Source organism: Pristis pectinata, chromosome X, assembly GCF_009764475.1.
Source record: "Pristis pectinata isolate sPriPec2 chromosome X, sPriPec2.1.pri, whole genome shotgun sequence".
Lineage (NCBI taxonomy): Eukaryota > Metazoa > Chordata > Chondrichthyes > Rhinopristiformes > Pristidae > Pristis > Pristis pectinata.
In genome coordinates this window covers 6,755,500-6,773,715 of record NC_067450.1, presented here as the reverse complement: position 1 = coordinate 6,773,715, position 18,216 = coordinate 6,755,500, and the positions used below count along the sequence as shown (strand labels likewise).

Here is an 18,216-nt window from a genome sequence, read left to right as displayed (position 1 = left end):
ATAAGGAACATGAAGGACCTAATTTTAATCTGGTGAGTAATCTCTAAAGGGTTCCTTTTTTGATTACAGTTTTCTATTCATGAATTGAATGTGGGAAAACGCATAGCAGTGAAGATCAGATGTTACACTCTGGAAGGTTTCACCATGGGACATCCCATCTGTGTACAAAGTCCTCCGGATAGTTGAGTTGACAGACGGTCACCCTCCTCTGTCATGTCCTCTTGTGATCAGTGGGATGTGTTGAGTCACCACTGCCTTCTGCCACATCTGGTGTTGGTCTGATGTGAGGTACATCCTCAGTGTGTCTCTGACACTCAGGGATGACAGCTCTGTGGCAACTCTATACAGCCAGTCCCAAGGTTATGACAGGGTTCATTCCTGAGAACTGTTCGGTAACCTGAACTGTCCATCAGTTGGAAATAAATTAGTAAATTGTTTTTTTATTGTCGCATGTACCGAGGTACAGTGAAAAACCTGTCTTGCATACCGTTCATACAGATCAATTCATTACAACAGTGCATTGAGGCAGTATAAGGGAAAACAATAACAGAATGCAGAATAAAGTGTTACAGAGAAAGTGCAGGCAGACAATAAGGTGCAAGGTCATGACAAGGTAGATTGTGAGGTCAAGAGTCCATCTCATTGTACTAGGGGACTGTTCAATAGTCTTATAACAGTGGGATAGAAGCTGTCCTTGAGCCTGGTGGTAGGTGCTTTCAGGCTTTTGTATCTTCTGCCCGATAGGAGGGGGGAGAAGAGAGACTGTCTGGGGTGGGTGGGGTCTTTGATTATGCTGGCTGCTTTACCGAGGCAGCGAGAAGTGTAGACAGGGTCCACGGAGGGGAGGCTGGTTTCCGAAATGTGGTGAGCTGTGTGGGAGAGGATCACAGTAACAGCGGTGACAGGAGAGCGAGCAGGTGCAGGACGAGCGTTCGCTAGCCAGCCTCACTGACTCAGTGAGTGAGTGAGTCTGCTCAGCGCTCCCAGCTCTGCTTAGCTCGGTTGCTGTGGCTCAGGGGAGGGAGTGGAGAGAGAAGACGCCTGGAAATTCCCCATTCCCACCCAGCAGAAGATGCCTGCAGCCCCGCTAGCCGGCAAATCCATCCCCATCCATCCCTCCAGTCTCCCAAATGCTCGTTCATATATAAGGGGTATACATACGTCAGGTGTTCATGACCTAGGGAGGACCTGTAGTAGCAGTGAGTCTGTCTCCTTTTGGCCACTTCTCATCATCTTCCCTCGCCTTTGGGTTCTTCTGGTTCTGTTCAAAACATCTTCATGTTCATCTATGGCTGAAGTGATTGCTTGCACTAAAACAATCTTTGTGATCCCGCTCGGGTGCATCATTATCAATCCCGCCAGCTGTACTGCTGTAAGGCATAGGTGTAGCAATGTTTTACCCTGTACGATTAACTACGTATCATAGCACCCTTGACTTTTTGGATTCACCACCATTGGAGAGCACATCCCCAGCTAGCTTCCCTGTGGTTACAACAGTGTCTGATTTATTGGTTTCAACGGCACCATCTTAAGACTGATGGCCTGCTTCGGGAGGACATTACACATTGCTCCCAAATCAAGTTGAAATGATAGCAGGTGCCCCTGAGCCAACATCTTGCTTTAGCTGCATCTAGTGGGTGTTCCTGCCACAGAATTGTCCTTGTTTGACACCAGCTACATTGTATACAACTGGTGCTCTGATTGTATCCCTGCCTGTGTCACTGTGTGACTCATCTTGTCCACGCCATGGACTTTCAATGTCCACTTCATTGTGCACTGCTTGTGGAAATGATATTCGAAGTCACACCTTTTCCCAGACACAGGGTTTTTCTATTTCACCCACACTTTGCCACCCAGAATACTTGCGACTTCTTGGCCATCTTGGCAGCACTTTCCCTGTTCTACGTGTTGACTTGTGTTTCATCCCATGTACTTTCTTCTATTAGCAATCCAACGTTTCTGGCCTGGCTTTAAACAGTTCTGCAGCTCTGAACATCTGTGTGTACACTTCTAGAGTTAACTACCTCTCATGCAGTTATCGTCCCGAGGCTGGACTCCACAAATAATCCGATCCATAATGAGCAACTCTTCCAAAATCTGTAAAACTGCAATTATCTGCTAACAGTTTCTGCTCTGTTAGGAAAGCATCAAAAGATTTTCCTGCTCCTGGCTGCAAGTACAGACCCAGTACCAGTCAATTGTTCAATTTCTTGCAAGTTGCAACATGCTGCAATGCATCCAGTGCACTTCCTAGGTCTCACTCGAGGGCTCTATGGAATGGTATAATCCTCTCCCCTTGTGACCAGTGAGGTGTGATAACATCTTAACTTTCATCTGTTCTGGTACATCAGCCAGAGCTTCTACTAAATATTGCTTCTATTCTTTGGACAGTCAGTTGCCCAGAATTCCAGCAGTTCAAGGGCTTCTATCTGTTCCATTGTGTATAAAAATTGAATCACTGTCTCTCAGAGTGTTACCTCAAAGGGAAGAGATTGCATTGACCTTCAGAATTCAGATTCGGCCACAGCAACTTTTACATTTTATTTACAGCGTGGTAACAGGCCCTTCCAGCCCGAGGAGTCCGCGCTGCCCATTTTAAACCCAAATTAACCTACCCGTACGTCTTTTTGCAATGTGGGAGGAAACCGGAGCACCTGGAGGAAACCCACGCAGACACGGGAGAACGTACAAACTCCTTACAGACAGCGATGGGAATCGAACCCCGTTCGCTGGCGCTGTAATAGCGTCGCGCTAACCGCTACGCTACCGTGCCGTCACGGTATTCCAGTTTGATTAACCAGCATTTCTGACACCATGTCTCAGTACCTCTCTCTTTCTCTCTCTTTCAGCTACTGGAGGATAGCTCATAATTTATACTAACAATGTGCTTTATTAAATAAAAGAACTTACAGTGAGACAAACTGTTTCTCAGCTGTACACCTACAATCCCACAGGTGGATGGGCTCTGCCCAGTTCTACCCTGAAACATCTGTATCACCATCATTAAAGCATTTGGTTACATGCCCCAATTCCTAAAGGGGTGCACACTTAATGTTACACAAGACACATATGTTACTGAAGCCTGGAATGTTGTTCAGTTTCACAAAGGTAGACAAGAGATGGCATCAACCTTCGCTGAATGTTCAAGCCAATTGGACATTGGCTGAATCTTCACTGGACATTCTATTTGGATGGAATCCTGGATGTTCCTCTCACCTCCAACAATCCCCACCCAATACTAAAATTCCCACTGCTTCTTTTCAATAATTAAATCATCAAAGAAAATTGGGTGGGCTAGGGAGAGAAGTGGCAATGGGTTTAAAGCCTTGGAATTAAAGCCTTGATATTATAGAACCAGATAATTGATGTTAGATCCCGAGACACTCCAGCTTGATTCTGAATGTTGGCAATATCACTTCAATTTCCAAAGGAAGTAACAATCAGGCCTTCTTTTGAAAGGGCACTTGCATCATTAAGCAAGGTCACCCGGCCGGATTGTGTCTGTATTTTAATGCATTGACCCAAAATTAACAAGAACACAAGAAAATCAGAGCAGGAGTAGGCCACTCAGTCCCTCAAATCTGCCCCTGCCATTTAGCATGATCATGGCTGATTTATGCCGGCCTCAGCTCCTCTTCTGTGCCAGTTCCCCATAACCCTCAATTACTCGACCTTTCAAATATTTATCTGTCTCCATCTTAAATATATCTAATGCTCTGACCTCCACCACCCTCGGGGGCAGAGAATTGCAGAGATTCACCACCCTCTGAGAAGAAATTTCTATACACAACAGTTTTAAATGACCGGCCCCTTATTTTGTCGCTATGTCCCCTTGTTTGTCAGTCTGCAGTAGTTCAGCTTGGAAAAATGACACCATTTGTATATTAAGAATTTGTTTTTACTCCTCAATTTCAGTTCAATTTTATTTCAGGTGCCAGCTGATTAACAGACTAGAAAATACATGCATTCAGCATAACTAACATGCCACTCACTTATACAAGAACACTGTTACTCGGCCCCTTGAGCTGGTTCTGCCATTTGATAAGCGTGTAAGAATATTCAAGGCTGAAACAGACAGATTTTTTGTATGTGGGGGAGTCAATTCTCAGCTGCAGCAAAAAAGTGGAGCTGAGGCCTCACAGCTCCAGAGACCCGGGTTCAATCCTGACCTCTGGTGCTGTCTGTGGTGAATTTTCCCGATTCTCTCTGTGACGGCATGGGTTTTCTCTGGGTGCTGCAGTTTCCTTCCACATCCCCAATATATTGGCGTAAATCAAATTACCCCTTAGTGCAGATTAAGGGCAAAAAAAAATGAAAGTGGAATTAATAGGTATGAGAGAGAGAATAATTGCACGGCAACAGGAAAATAAGGAGAAGGGGGATGGGACTGATGGGATTGACCTGCTAGGAGCTGCCATGGTCCCGATGGGCAAAATGGCCACCCTCTGTGTCATTCTAAGATCGGATCTTTACAAATGACAAAGCAGCCTCCTCCTGCTCCCACTTTTACATTCTTGTGTACAGCAAGTCCACCTTCAGTCACTGAGCCCCACAGGACAGAAACAGGCCCTTCGGCCCACCATATCTGTGCTGACCATCAAGTACTTATCTACACTTATCGACATTTACCAGCTCTTGCTCTGTGACTTTCTATGCCTTGGCAAATCAAGTGCTCATCTAGACACTTCTTAAATGTTGTGACAGTCTCAGCCTCCACCACCCCCTCAGGCAGTGCGTTCCAGATTACAAACCCCCCCCCCTCTGGGGGGAAAATTTCCTCCTCATATCCCCTCTAAACATCTTACCCCTTACTCTCAACCTGCTATGGGGAAAGGTTTCCTCCTCTTTACCCTATATATGCCTCTCATAATTTTGTACACCTCTATCAGTTCCTCTCACCCCTCAGCTTCCTCTGCTCCTCAAAACAGACCCAATCTATCCAGTCTCTCCTCATAACTGAGACACTCCATCCCAGGCAATATCCTGGTAATCTCCTCTGCACCCTCTCCAGTACAATCACACCTTTCCTATAGTGTGATGACCAGAACAGCACACAGTACTCCAGCTGTGACATAACCATAAACTTTCACTATAACCTCCCCGTTCTTATATTCTATGTCCCAGATGATGAAGGCAAGTATCCCATATGCCTTTTTCATCTACCTGTACTGCCACCTTCAGGGATCTGTTCCTCAGTACTCCCAAGGGCCCTACCATTCATTGTGTATGTCCTACGTTTATTGGTCTATAATGACTGGAATCAAAGTATCACACAGTTGCAAGCTGGACATGTGTCTAACTCCCATATTATACTCAGCATCCAAAACTACTTCTCGTGAACACAGGATGTTTAGCAATGAAGTCAGTGGGTTATGTTAGGACACTAGTAGTACCCAGAGGCTTGGATTATTGATCTGGAAAATGTGAGTTCTACAGGGAATGTAAATTCAAGCAATTAAGTAACTTGGATTAAAAATTAGTATCAGGAATGATGATCACTAAACTGCTGGATTGATGTGAAAATCCATCTGGTTTACTCATGTCCTTCAGGGAAGGAAACCTGCCGTTCTTCCCCAGTGTGGTCTGCATTTGACTCTGGACCCACCAATATGGTTGACTCTGAATTGCCCTCTGAAGTGCCTGGCCATTTCAAGTCAGGAGGTAATAAGGGACGGTCAACCAATGCCACACATATAACAAGTGCAACTGAACAGTAATGTGGATAAGCTGTTCAGCGTGTACCTAAGTCCCCAGTGGAAGATTGCGACTGTAGCAGATTCTTTGGAGCTTGAATCAAGCTCTTCATGTAGAGTTATGATTTACCATTTCCTGTCCTTGCCTCTGATGTGCCTAAATCCACAATGATCACAAAGAATGAGAGTTCATTCTTGCTCAAAGCAGAGCCCTGCGCAGGTTGAAACCATATTACATTTGCTCACGCTATCGCAAAGTTCATTTTCCTTCAGGCTGTTCAAAAGCCAGCATGGATTACAGCACTGAGAAGCAGTCATTTATCAGCATAAAAAAAACACTTTCAGAATAAAGCAACTGCCCCAGGAAAATGCTTCTTGGTTTAGGGATGCGTTTGATTAACAGATTCTGCCTGCAGCCAACGAAACTGTCATCCATTATTATGCCAGGGCATGATGGTTTGAAATATAACCCATTAGTCTTCCCAAGTAGGCTTCAGCATGGCAGCTCATCTCAGACTGGTGTGATTACAGTGTATTGCAGTGCCAAGGTTTACATGAAGGCGAATTTTGTATTCCAATATTGTGCAGGTTGGTAGTGATAGGAATCATACATGTTTTGCTGTGCAGGATTAGAGAGAGATAGTCAAGAGAAAGTTCGCACACTACAATTCAACTGAAGCGTCAGAGTACAAAGGCAAAACTTGATTGGTTTATGAATGGCTCCTTAGCGTCAAATCACACTTCAGAGGTCAGTCAAGACTCCCTAATCTCCTTACCTGTACTGTTCCATTCACCCATCACCCTTTGTTGTTCTCTGACCTATGTTGGCTCCAAGTTAATTAACACCTCGATTTTAAAGCCGTCATCCCTGTTTCCAAATCGCTCCATGGTCACGGCCCTCCCTACAGCCCTGCAGGCTCCAAGGTTCGAAAGCAAAACACTGCAGATGCTGGAAATCTGGAATGAAAGAAGAGAAAGCTGGGAATACTCAGCAGGTCAGGCAGCATCTGTGGAGAGGGAAACAATTAACGTTTCAGGTTAGTGACCTTTCATCAGTTGAAAGACGACCTTACTGATAAAGGCCATTGACATGAAATGTTCATTCTGTTTCTCTCTCAACAGATGCTACTTGACCTGCTGAATATTCCCAACATTCCCTGTTTTCATTAAAACCTCCAAGGTGTCTGAGCTCCTCCAATTCCAGCTCATCACTGGATGCAATCACTCCACCATTGGTGGCTGTGCCTTCAGCCGCTTGGGCCCTAATCTCTGGAATTCCTTCCTCAAACCTTTCCATCTCTCTTTTTTTAAGATGCACATGTTAAACCCCATCTCTGTGATCAAGCCTTCAGTCATCTACCCACCAAATGCTTCCTTATGTGGCCCAAATCCTTGCTTGATAATATTCGAGGATGTCCTGCTGCACTAAAGGTGCTGTGTAAATGACAATTGCTGAACCTGAAATTGCCAAAAGATCAGCCATGATCGAATGGCGGAGCAGACTCGAAAGGCCAAATGGCCTTATTCTGCTCCTATGTCTTGTGGTCCTATAGTCTAACCTCACTGCCGGCTTATTATTAACTATTAAGTTCTTGCTGCTTACTTTGATCTTCTACACCTCCTGAAGGTGAAAAGATGTGGTTGGGTTCCAACCTCATTGCATTTCCTCAGGACATGGAAGGAGGTCATTCAATTCAAATATTCAATGCTGACTCTCAGAACAATTCCATTCATTACATATTCCTCCCCCCCACATCCTACCACCCACCAACACAAAGGGGCAATTTACAGCGGCCAGTTAACCTACCAACCTGCACGTCGTTGGGATGTGGGAGGTGGGAGCACCTGGGGGAAACCCACGCGGTCACAGGGAGAAAGTGCAAACTCCACATAGCGCTGGAGGTCAGGATTGAACCGGGGTCGCTGGAGCTGTGAGACAGCAGCACAAACTGCCACGCCACTGTGCTGCCATTAGTGGGAGAGTGAGAAAATGGTGTTGAGGCCAAGATTCGGGCAGCCACGATCTCACTGAACCTCACATTATGAGAGACACCACACCTGAACAAAAACCTGCCCGATACCTGTGCGTGCTCACAGCACAGAGAGGCTATCCAGTGAGGCAGGACCCTGGTCCTGATGCAGAGCAGGATCCTGGTCTTCCCTCCTCTGCTCTGGGACAGTGAGGCCCAAAGCTTTCCTGGCTGCTGTCAGCTAATGATACAATGCAGATTAACAAAAGGACTTGCACTGCGATAGCACCTTTCACAGCCACAAGTTGCCCCAGGCAACCTTTCAGCCAATGACATACCTCTGACATGCTGCAAGCTCTTGCATACAACCATGTGATCATAGCCAGATGATCAGTGACTGAAGGGTAAATATTGCCCAGATATCCTGCTCTTCTTTTCCATGGAATCTGTTCCATCCAGCTGAGAAAGCAGTGGATCAACATCTCATTCAAAAGCTGGCATCTCTGATAGTGGGGCACTCCCTCAGCACCGCAGTCAATACTTCAGCTAATAAGTGGATCTTGAACTCATGGCCCTTGAGGCCAAAAACAACAGCGTTACCCACTGGGCCCAGAATGACAGAAAAGAAACAGGCCCTCTGTTTGCTTTCACAACAGCCAATATTTTTTAAAGCCTCAAATCACCAGCAGGGATCCACGAGAGGGCAGCTCGTAAGCAGAACACCGGAAAGCCACAGCCCATCATTTTTCATCCACTGATTTTGAAAATGACCTGAGTGAGTCACTGAGCAAGATCAAGAATGATTGTTGTTGGCCTAGATTGTATACCTTGTGCAAAAATATGTGTGCTTGCACGTGATTTTGTACATACATGTGTGTGCACACTTGTGAGTGTGCGTGAAGATGTATAGGTTTCTATTTCTCAACACTATCCTCTCTGTGTGTGTGTGTGTGTGTGTGCGTGCGCGCGCGTGCGCGCGCGTGCGTGTGTATCGACACTGAGAAGAACAGGATCAGGGCAGCATACTCTCCTCTGGTCAGCTGAGCCTCATTCACTGCCCCAGGCCCAGTGGCCAGTCCTGTCCCCTTTGACTCAGAAGTCTAACAATAACAACTTTGTCTATATAGCACCTTTAACAAAGTAAAACCTCCCAGTGCTCCACAGGAACGATTATCAAACCGTGACGCACACAAGGAGACAGTAGGGACTGGTGATCGAAAGCTTGGTGGAGAGGCAGGTTTTAAGGAACATCTTGAAGGAGAAAGGAGAGAAAGAGGGGTTTAAAGGAAATTCCAAGTTTCAAAACTCTGCTGTAATGTCAGAAAAATAGCAGCCAACTTATGCACAGCACAAACCAAAAAACAGCAACAAGATAACGACCAGAGATAACCTCTTTCATTTAAGTGACATTGACTGTGGGGTAAATACTCACACTGCTGAGAAGAGGACCCACTTGCTCTTCTTTGAAATAGTGTGATAGGATTTCCCACATCTTGCTGAGAGAGCAGATGGGGTCTGAGTTTCAACTGAAAGATAGTGCAGCAGTGTTTCAGTACCGCATTGGGAGAGTCGGCTGAAATATTTATGGTTCAAACAATGGCTGGAATTGGACCCACGATCTTCCAGTGGATGATGGGGCGGGGGGTGGGGGGCACTTTGCACTAGACCACATCTGACCATTCCATTCTGTTGAGCTGGAGCAGTGAGGGTCAATGAAACACTTGTATACATTTTGTTTTTCTCTGATAAAAAAAGTGTCAGCAATAAATGCCAAAATTGCAATATTTCCATTTTCACTCATTTTGCTTTAAGAATGTGGCTTCCAAATTGCTCCTATGGACCATTGACCAATCCCATTTGTTTGTGAGATGTGCTGGCCAGTGGCGTGATGGTGGTAATTTTAATGTTAATATGTGTACGTGCTGCTATTACTGATTTCATTTAGTTGCACTTGATGGAGACTGAAAGTTGATGATTCTTCTGACTTGAGTCTTTTTTTAAAGACAGCTGAAAATACCCAATTTTGCTGAATGCAACTTACAATAAAGGGTAAAATAAACCAAAAGGTTAAAAAAAACAAATAATTCAAGTGCCAGTTTCAGCACTCAATGCACAGTGTAATACATACAGCATATGGAATAATGCATAGCATAGTGTCACAGGGCATATTGTACACTTAAGCCACAATTCATATGCTTGTATAATTTGATTTATGTTCAATAAAATGACTGAATTTGTCCAGAGTGGACAAAACAGTGTAACCCCACTTTCAGTCTATTGCCTTATTCATAACAGCAGAGAAGGAGCTCTTTCAGCCCATTGAATCCGTGCCAGCTTCCACTTGTTCTACTCTGCCTCTCCATACTTATCTGTACCCTGCAAACTTATTTTTCACACATGCCCATCGACTCCCCTTTGATTCTTTTTTGCCATTAACCGACACTGAGTGCTAATTTACAATTGACAATTAATCTTCCAGCACATCCTTGGGATGTGGAAAGAAACCGGAGCACCCAGAAGAAACCCACATGATCACAGGGAGAATGTGCAAACTCCACACAATCAGCACCCGAGGTCAGGATTGAACCTGGGTCGCTGGAGCTGTGAGGCAGCAGCTCTACTAGCTATGCCACTGTGCTGCTCGAGTACCCACACACCCCATGCCAGAAGTCGGCATATGGTATATTGTAATTAATAAACATGTTTCCTTCATTCGATAAAACACAAAACCACCATTCCTCATTATATGATTACAGCAATATATACACTTAATCCACAGACCTTCCTCTGTTATTACCCAGAGTCATACAAATGACAGTGAAGAACAGTTCAGAAAAGGTTAACCAATTTAAAAACAAACACCATTGTAAATAACAAATGACTGCTGACGAGTTTAAGACAGTGCACAATTGAAGTTCTGCTGATGTTCATAAATTGCTCAGTCATAGTTAATGATGTCACCAGAACCATTTGATTGAATTACTGTCTGGTAACTTATGTCAGCCATCTGTTATTCCCTTAAGTACAGAGCATTAATTTACTTTTAAAACATGCAAAGTTTTTAGACAACTGACAGAAAAGCCATTAGAAACCCTCATGTAGCCATTAGTACATGTGAGACTGACTGGGCACAATACATCATGTTTTCTGTGCTTTACAGACGAATAGTTACTTTCAAGTCTTGAAAGTGGTGGAACAAAATAGCACAAAGTAATTTCTGATCACTACTTGTGCTGTATAATTCACTCAGTGGTGGGGAAAGTGGATGCAAACAAGACACAAGACCTTGCCTATCTTCCAGGGTGATGTGAAATAGTGGGAGACGAGGAAATAACTTCTCAACTGTTTCAAAAAATACATATTTCAAAAGCCAGACAGAGTATTGCTTTTTCCATGCTTCAAGGGATTAGGAGAACACTCTTTTCACTTAGCCAAGAAGGGGGGTGGGGTGTGGAAGCAAGTTCAAGAGTAATAATCGAAATTGAATTAGATACAAAAGCAAAATACTGCAGAGGCTGGAAATCTGAAATAAAAACAAGAATGCCAAAGGTACTCAGTGGGTCAGGCTGCAACTATGGAGAGAGAGAGGAAACAGAGCCAACATTTCAGGTCGACAACCTTGCATCAAAACTGGGAAAAGTCAGGAATAATACCAGTTTTAAGTTGCAGGGAAGGAGGAGGACTGGAGAGAAGAGGAAATGCCTGTGATGGTGATACCAGTGGTGGCACTGGCAGAGAAAGGGTGGGAAAGATGTGTCGGGAGGTGGTGTAAATAAGAGGAGACTAAATCAATCTGAACTACCAGAAGAGCAAAGAAAAAGGATTCTCTCCTCCGTCTTCTCTTCAGGAAGATACTTTACTCCACGTCCACATTACCAACATGGAATCACAGTGGTAGAAGCAGGAGCTCAGTCATAAAGTCTCCTCCACAATCATCTCCCCATCCACTGGAGCTATACTCAGTCGGATATTTGTGGCCAAACCCCAGCTACCTCAGACCTCTGAGGCTTTTCCTTTGGACCATGGGTCATTTGTGGACTTCGTACTAGGGGGCCATCACTCTGAAGGATAAATATTGGGTATTTGTGAATTCACTTGTTATGTTACAGGATCAAATGGTGCAGGGGAGTGGAACACCAAAGTAAATCTCCAGGGCACTGCTCCACAATTGAATTATTCGACCAGTGCGCCTTCAGGGCTGCAAGTCGATTTCAACTACGAGCGCTGAAGGAGCTCATCCATTGGAGAGTGACAGGGGAAGCAGCAGGGGATTCACAGACTACTGAGAATGGTTTGGAGAAGTGCTTTCTAATGCAGTGGCTGAACAGAGGATCAATGAAGAGCTTACATGAGGTTTTGCGCCTGCCCCAGCAAGTCCATACTGGTAATCCAGATGCAGGGAAGAGTGGATTCCAGGCAATTTTCCATTCATTAAGTAGTTTTGGATGGCTGTTCCTACATTTTAACCTGTGGTCCCAAATTCCCCATATACCTCAGAAAGCTATGTTCTGGTCGAACTTTGTCCTTTGAACAGAAGGGAGATGAAGGTAGAAAACAAAACGACAACAGCTAGGATAAACACTGACCAGGAATTAAATACCAACCTATTGAACAAACCTCGACAGGATTCTGAATCTGTCTCCAAAAGTGCCATTAACGTCACTTCCTTAACTGAGACATGTCTACCACTGTTTGATGTTGGGCTGGATTATGCTTGACTCGGTCCATGTCACATGGTTGTTTCCCTGCCACACAACCCTGTGATGCACTGGCTTTTTCCAGTTTAAACAGCCCTTCAGCTCCTGTTGGTGAAAAGTAAGGCCAACCCACAGACGACCCTGACCACCTTCTGACATCTCACGCCTGCGATGGTCATCACACTGTTCCTAAATGCCTCCAATGTTTTCAAGTATTCAGAGACTGTGACCCCTGGATCTAGTTTCCTCAGCCAAGGGAAATGTCCTTCACGCATCCAGCTGTCCACCACTGACCTTCCTTCCATCATAAGGTCAGAAGTGGGGATGTTCACTGATGACTGCACAATGTTCAAGTCTATTCACAACCCCTCAGAAAATGAAGGAGCCCCTGCCTGCGTGCAGCAAGACCTAGACAACATTCAGGTATGGACTGATAATTGGCAAGTAACATTCATACCACAAAAGTGCCAGGCAATGATCATCTCCAACAGAAGGGAGTCTCATCATCTACTTTTGACATTCAATGGGATAACCATTGCCAAGTCCCCCACCATCAATACCCTGGGTGTCAACATTGATCAGAAACTCAACTGACCAGCCATATAAACACCATTGCTACAAGAGCAGGTCAGAGGCTGGGAATCCTGTGGCAAGTGACAGGGGTGTGATGGAATATTGTCCACTTGCCTTGGTGAATGCAGCTCCAACCTCACTCAAGAAGCTCAATATCATCCAGGACAAAGCAGCCTGCTTGACTGGCACCCCATCCACCACCCAAACACTCCCTCCGTCCACCACCGGCGCACAGTGGCTGCAGTGTGCACTGTCTACAAAATGCACTGCAGTTACTCACCCAGGCTACTATGACAGCTCCTCCCAAACCCACAGCCTTTACTGCCAAGAAGGATAAAGGCAGTAGGTGCAAGGGAACACCACTGTTGGCAGTTGTCATCCAGGTCACACACCATCCTGACTGGAAATATGTCTCTGGTCCTTCATCGTCACTGGGTCTTAGTCCTGGAACTCCCTCCCCAACAGTACCGTGGGAGCACCTTCACCAGAGGGACTGCAGTGGTTCAAGAAGGTGGTTCATCCCCACCTTCTCAAGGGCAATTAGGGACGGGTAATAAATGCTGGTCTTGCCTGTAATGCCTAGATCCTGAAAATGAATTGTAAAAATATAACCGTGATACAGGCAGGCTCCACTTAAATCCAAACATCACATCCATACCCTCATCCCTTCCAGTATCAGCAACCTGCCTATTTGCTTCTTAAAAGCGATACAGTTCTGCACTTGAGATTTATTGTACAAGTTGACAATATCAAGTGAAAATAAGTTGAGTTTTGAAGAAGTGGTACTTCAAAACGTGTTGAAAAATCGATGTCTGCTTTCTCTGAGCCTTGGTAATTTAGCATCTATCCTGTCAAAAATGTTGATATTACTGAAGCATTGTTGCCATTGTCAGATGTACTTTAGAGGTAACTTGCTGCAAATTTTGTGGTCCGCCCTCATTGTAGCTTTAGATCATCGAGGACTGGAATTAAGGCTCCAGGCTGACACATTCAAAGGAGGTTGCAGGCCTGACCAAAGGTTGCTGGAGCTGCCTCTTTATAACTGCTAAAAGCATCCAGTGCTGTCATAAGGTCGATGAAATCACATCAATGAGAATGAAAGGTTGTTTTCAGTGGTGAATTTAGATGAATTCTGAAACTCTGCACCTTAAACTTATCCACAGTGGTCACCCAAGCATAAACGCTGATCTCCAAAGCCTTGGTCAGGATTCAGAACGGGCTCTGATGTGAATGCAGCCTGAGACCATTTCAGGGGCTGTACTCCCGACACTCAGCACAAGCAGATCTCCACATTTTTTTCTCTGCTCTTTCAGAAGCATTAGAACCCAGCACTTTTGAAAGCTATTGCAGTGCGTGTGAGCACATGTCCCACTGGAATTCACACAAGCACACCAATAAACATATTTGGCACTTGAAGGGGCCCCAGTCAGCGTTATTAATGGTGTAGATCATTCAGTTACAGATACAGATTTCCACGTTCAACTTGGCACCACTATCTCATAAAGCAATTTAATTAACAGACAAAGAAGGTGGTATTAACATTTTCTCCAATGGTTCCTTTTATTTTTGCCTCCATTGCTCTACTTATTGATCAACAACCTTTCCTACACCCTGAAAAATCAATTTTAAAAAGTAACCTTAATACAGTCAATCGACTTGAACCCCAACATCACATCCATGTCCCCATCCCTTCCACTGTCATTTTATCCAATTAGAGATCTGATGCCCAAGTACTTCGATGGGTTAGTAACAAAATGCATGCTGTGGTGTGGCTTTGATGTGTGCTGTGGGCTCTCAGCAATTGTTCTCAGCATCTACTGTCACAAGCCTTTCAACGCAGGTTCACTGTTGGCTGTGACTGTGGCTTCCTGTTTCTGAGACTAAAAGGCCCGTTTCTCTGCTGTATCTCTCTGTGACAAAAGGGGCCACGTTTAAGGCCTGCTCCTGAGGCTTGAGCATAAAAATCTAGGCTGCTACACCAATGCAGCATTACTTATCAAACCATAGAAGGAAACCACTCAGTTATTGGATCCAGGCTGGCTCCCAGCAGTCCTGTACCCCTTCTCTGTATTCCCCAGTACCCAGCAACTTATTCCCTTTCACATCCTATCAACTCCCCTTTGATTCTTTTTTTTTGCCAACCACCCACACTGGGGGCAATTTACAGCAGCCAATATACCTACCTACCCGCTTGTAGATTAATAGACAATTAATCTACCAGCACGTCCTTGGGATGTGGGAGGAAACTGGAGCACTCGGGGGAAACCCACGCAGTCACAAGGAGAACGACCAAACTAAGCACAGACAGCGCCGGAGGTCAGGATCGAACCCGGGTCACTGGAGCTGAAAGGCAGCTGCACTACCTGCTGCACACCATGCCTCCCGTTGGGGGTGAAGGTGTGCAACGGTGCAAAACGTGTCATTTTTACAGATGCCTAAACCAAGGCCCTGCTGTGTTCTTTAAATAGGGACAAAAGCTCACGGTGTAACTTGGGGTGGGTGGGAAACAGGGGAATTAACCATAGTATCCTGCTCAATGATCATCCTTCGATCTCACTAAAAACGGATTACGTACGCATTTTTGTATGTGGGGTCTTGTTCTGCACAAATAGGCTGCTGTATTACAACAGTGACTAAAGTTTAAAAGATGCAACATGGATGCAAGCTTTTTCTCCTTTCAGTGTGCATGGATGAACCCTGGGGTTGGCTTAATGACTGGACCATTGGCCTAACAAAATAGACGATCCAGCCTCGCATATGACCACCAGCACGAGCCACCCCCATGCATCACTGCTGACCTCACAAGGATTACCGTTTTCACAAGAGCAGGGACAAGGGCCAGAAGTGATGGGAGGAGAATGGAATCAATCACAAAGGAAAACTCATAAATGCAAGCACAGCACAGAGGGGCAGCTGCTTATTCAAGGTAACCCGAGCAACGGCTTCACTGCTTCCAGTCAGCAGCTCTGCACCAGTGAAAGACCAACTATTCACCCTGCCACCTGTCTGGAGGACAAACTTCCATCCCACAACATTACCCCAGAGGACCGACACATTGCACAAACTAGTTTAAAGCTACATAAAACCTTTGAAGAGCTACCTTAGATCATGGAAGACGGAGAGATCACAAGATAAGTTCAGAAGAAAAAGGTCTTTTGGCTCATTTGATCTCATCCTTCTAAGAATGCGAACACCATCACCTTCCCCCTAGAGAATACAGTCAAAGGGAGAAAGAGCACATCACTCTGGAGGGTGACATAGAATCATAGGATCATAGAAGATTTATGACACAGAATAAGGCCATTCAGCCCATTGTGTCTGTGCCAGTCGAGAACAAGCTCTCCAGGCACAGCTCTGCAGGTCACAGTCAAATGCTGTTGAAATATGATGAGGTTTTCTGCCTCTACCACCCTTTCAGCCACTGAAAGGGTAGTAGAGGCAGAAAACCTCATGCTTTCCCGCTGCATCGTAAGTGCTGTCCCAGTTGTTCGAGGGACAGGAACGTCTCTCGAAACACAAATAACCATTACCTGTCAGCCCTCTTTCTCTTGGCATCTAAATAATCACTGACCGGAAACAATAACTCTCCACAGGTGCCCCCTGACCTGTTGAAGATTAACTGCATTTTCTGTTCTTTTGTTGTATTTAAAAATTATTACCTTTTAAAAAAGGGTTACTGAATGGTTTAACAGCCTTGAATCAATCAACAGCCTCTCTGTGAAGGTCATTGGCACGTTTCAACATGATGGATTGGAAGGGGGGACATGGGCTGAAATAGGAACCCGACATTCCTCATTTTGCTGGGGCGGTTTGACCCACTGGTTGTTCCTGTCATTTTCGGGTTGTATTTGAAACGTCAACCTTACATGTTCATCTCCCACTTTTTCCCCTTCCTGTTGACTAGTAAATGGGATTTGTATAGATGGGTCCTTGATGGTTGGCATGGACAGAGTGGGCCGAAGGGCCTGTTTCTATCCTGTATGACTCTTGTCCACACTTGGTAATGGTGACTGAAAGAATTATTCATTGCAGGATCTGCGTGTCGCTGGCATTTACAGCCCATCTCTAACTGCCCCTTGAGAAGGTGGGGGTGAGCTGCCTTCTTGAACCGCTGCAGTCCTTCTGGTGAAGGTGCTCCCACAGTGCTGTTGGGGAGGGAGTTCCAGGATTTAGACCCAGTGATGGTGAAGGAATTCAGCAAGTCATAGAGTAATACAGCATGGAAACAAGCCCTTCGGCCCAGTTCATCCATGCTGACCGAGATGCCCATCTAAACCAGTCCCATTTGCCTGTGTTTGGCCCATATCCCTCCAAACTTTTCCTATCCATGTACCTGTCCCAGTGTCTTAAATGTTGTTACTGTACCTTCCTCAACCACTTCCTCTGGCAGCTCGTTCCATATACTCATTACCCTCTGTGTGAAGAAGTTGCCCCTCAGGTCCCTTTTAAATCTTTCCCCTCTCACCTTAAACATTTGCCCTCTAGTTTTTGATTCCCTTTCCCTGGAAGAAAGATTGTGTGCATTCACCCTGTCTATGCCCCTCATGATTTTATTCAGCTCTATAAGGTCATCCCTCAGTCTCCTACACTCCAAGGAGTAAAGACCTAGCCTGTAAAACCTCTCCCTATAACTCAGGCCCTCAAATCCAGGCAACATTCTCACAAATCTCCTTTGCACTCTTTCCAGCTTAATGACATCTTTCCTATAACAGGGTAACAAAAACTGTACACAACAATCCAGGTGTGGGCTCATCAACAACTTTTACAACTGCAACATAACCTCACAATTTCTATGCTCAGTACAACAAGCAATCTGCTGGACCAACTCAGCGGGTCGGGCAGCATCTGTGGGAGAAAAGGAATTGTCGACGTTTCGGGTCGAAACCCTCCATCAGAACATTAATTCCTTCCCCCCACCCTGAGTTCCTCCAGCAGATTGTGTGTTGCTCCAGATTCCAGCATCAGCCGTCTCTCCTATACTCAATGCCTTGACTGATGAAGGCCAGCCCGAAGCTGGTGCCTTATGGCACTAAAGGAGGGTCATTCAGCCCATCCATCCTCTTCTAGCTCTTAAGTCGAGCTCTCCAATCAATCCCAGCCTCCTGTTCTTTCCCTGTCGCACAATTAAAAATTTATCAGTCTTATTTCAGACTTCCAGCAATACTTTGCTTTTCCTATAGATAAGGCTGATGTTTCCTGCCTTCAGCTGCAGCAGCCAGTTGCAATTGAAAGGCAACCACGCATTTCAAAATATTATATCTTTGGAACTAAAGGTAATTAATT

General features: G+C 45.2%; 1 protein-coding gene and 1 long non-coding RNA gene across 2 annotated transcripts in view; both read right to left on the bottom strand.

Moving 5' to 3' along the window:
- Positions 1-18,216, bottom strand: part of asic1b (acid-sensing (proton-gated) ion channel 1b) — a 641,514-nt gene that overhangs the window by 510,004 nt on the left and 113,294 nt on the right. The window lies entirely within an intron of this gene.
- Positions 1-18,216, bottom strand: part of LOC127566964 (uncharacterized) — a 168,209-nt gene that overhangs the window by 49,410 nt on the left and 100,583 nt on the right. Inside the window, exon 2 of the long non-coding RNA XR_007955809.1 lies at positions 16,034-16,140. This is a non-coding gene — a long non-coding RNA (uncharacterized LOC127566964). The remainder of the gene's footprint in view (positions 1-16,033; positions 16,141-18,216) is intronic.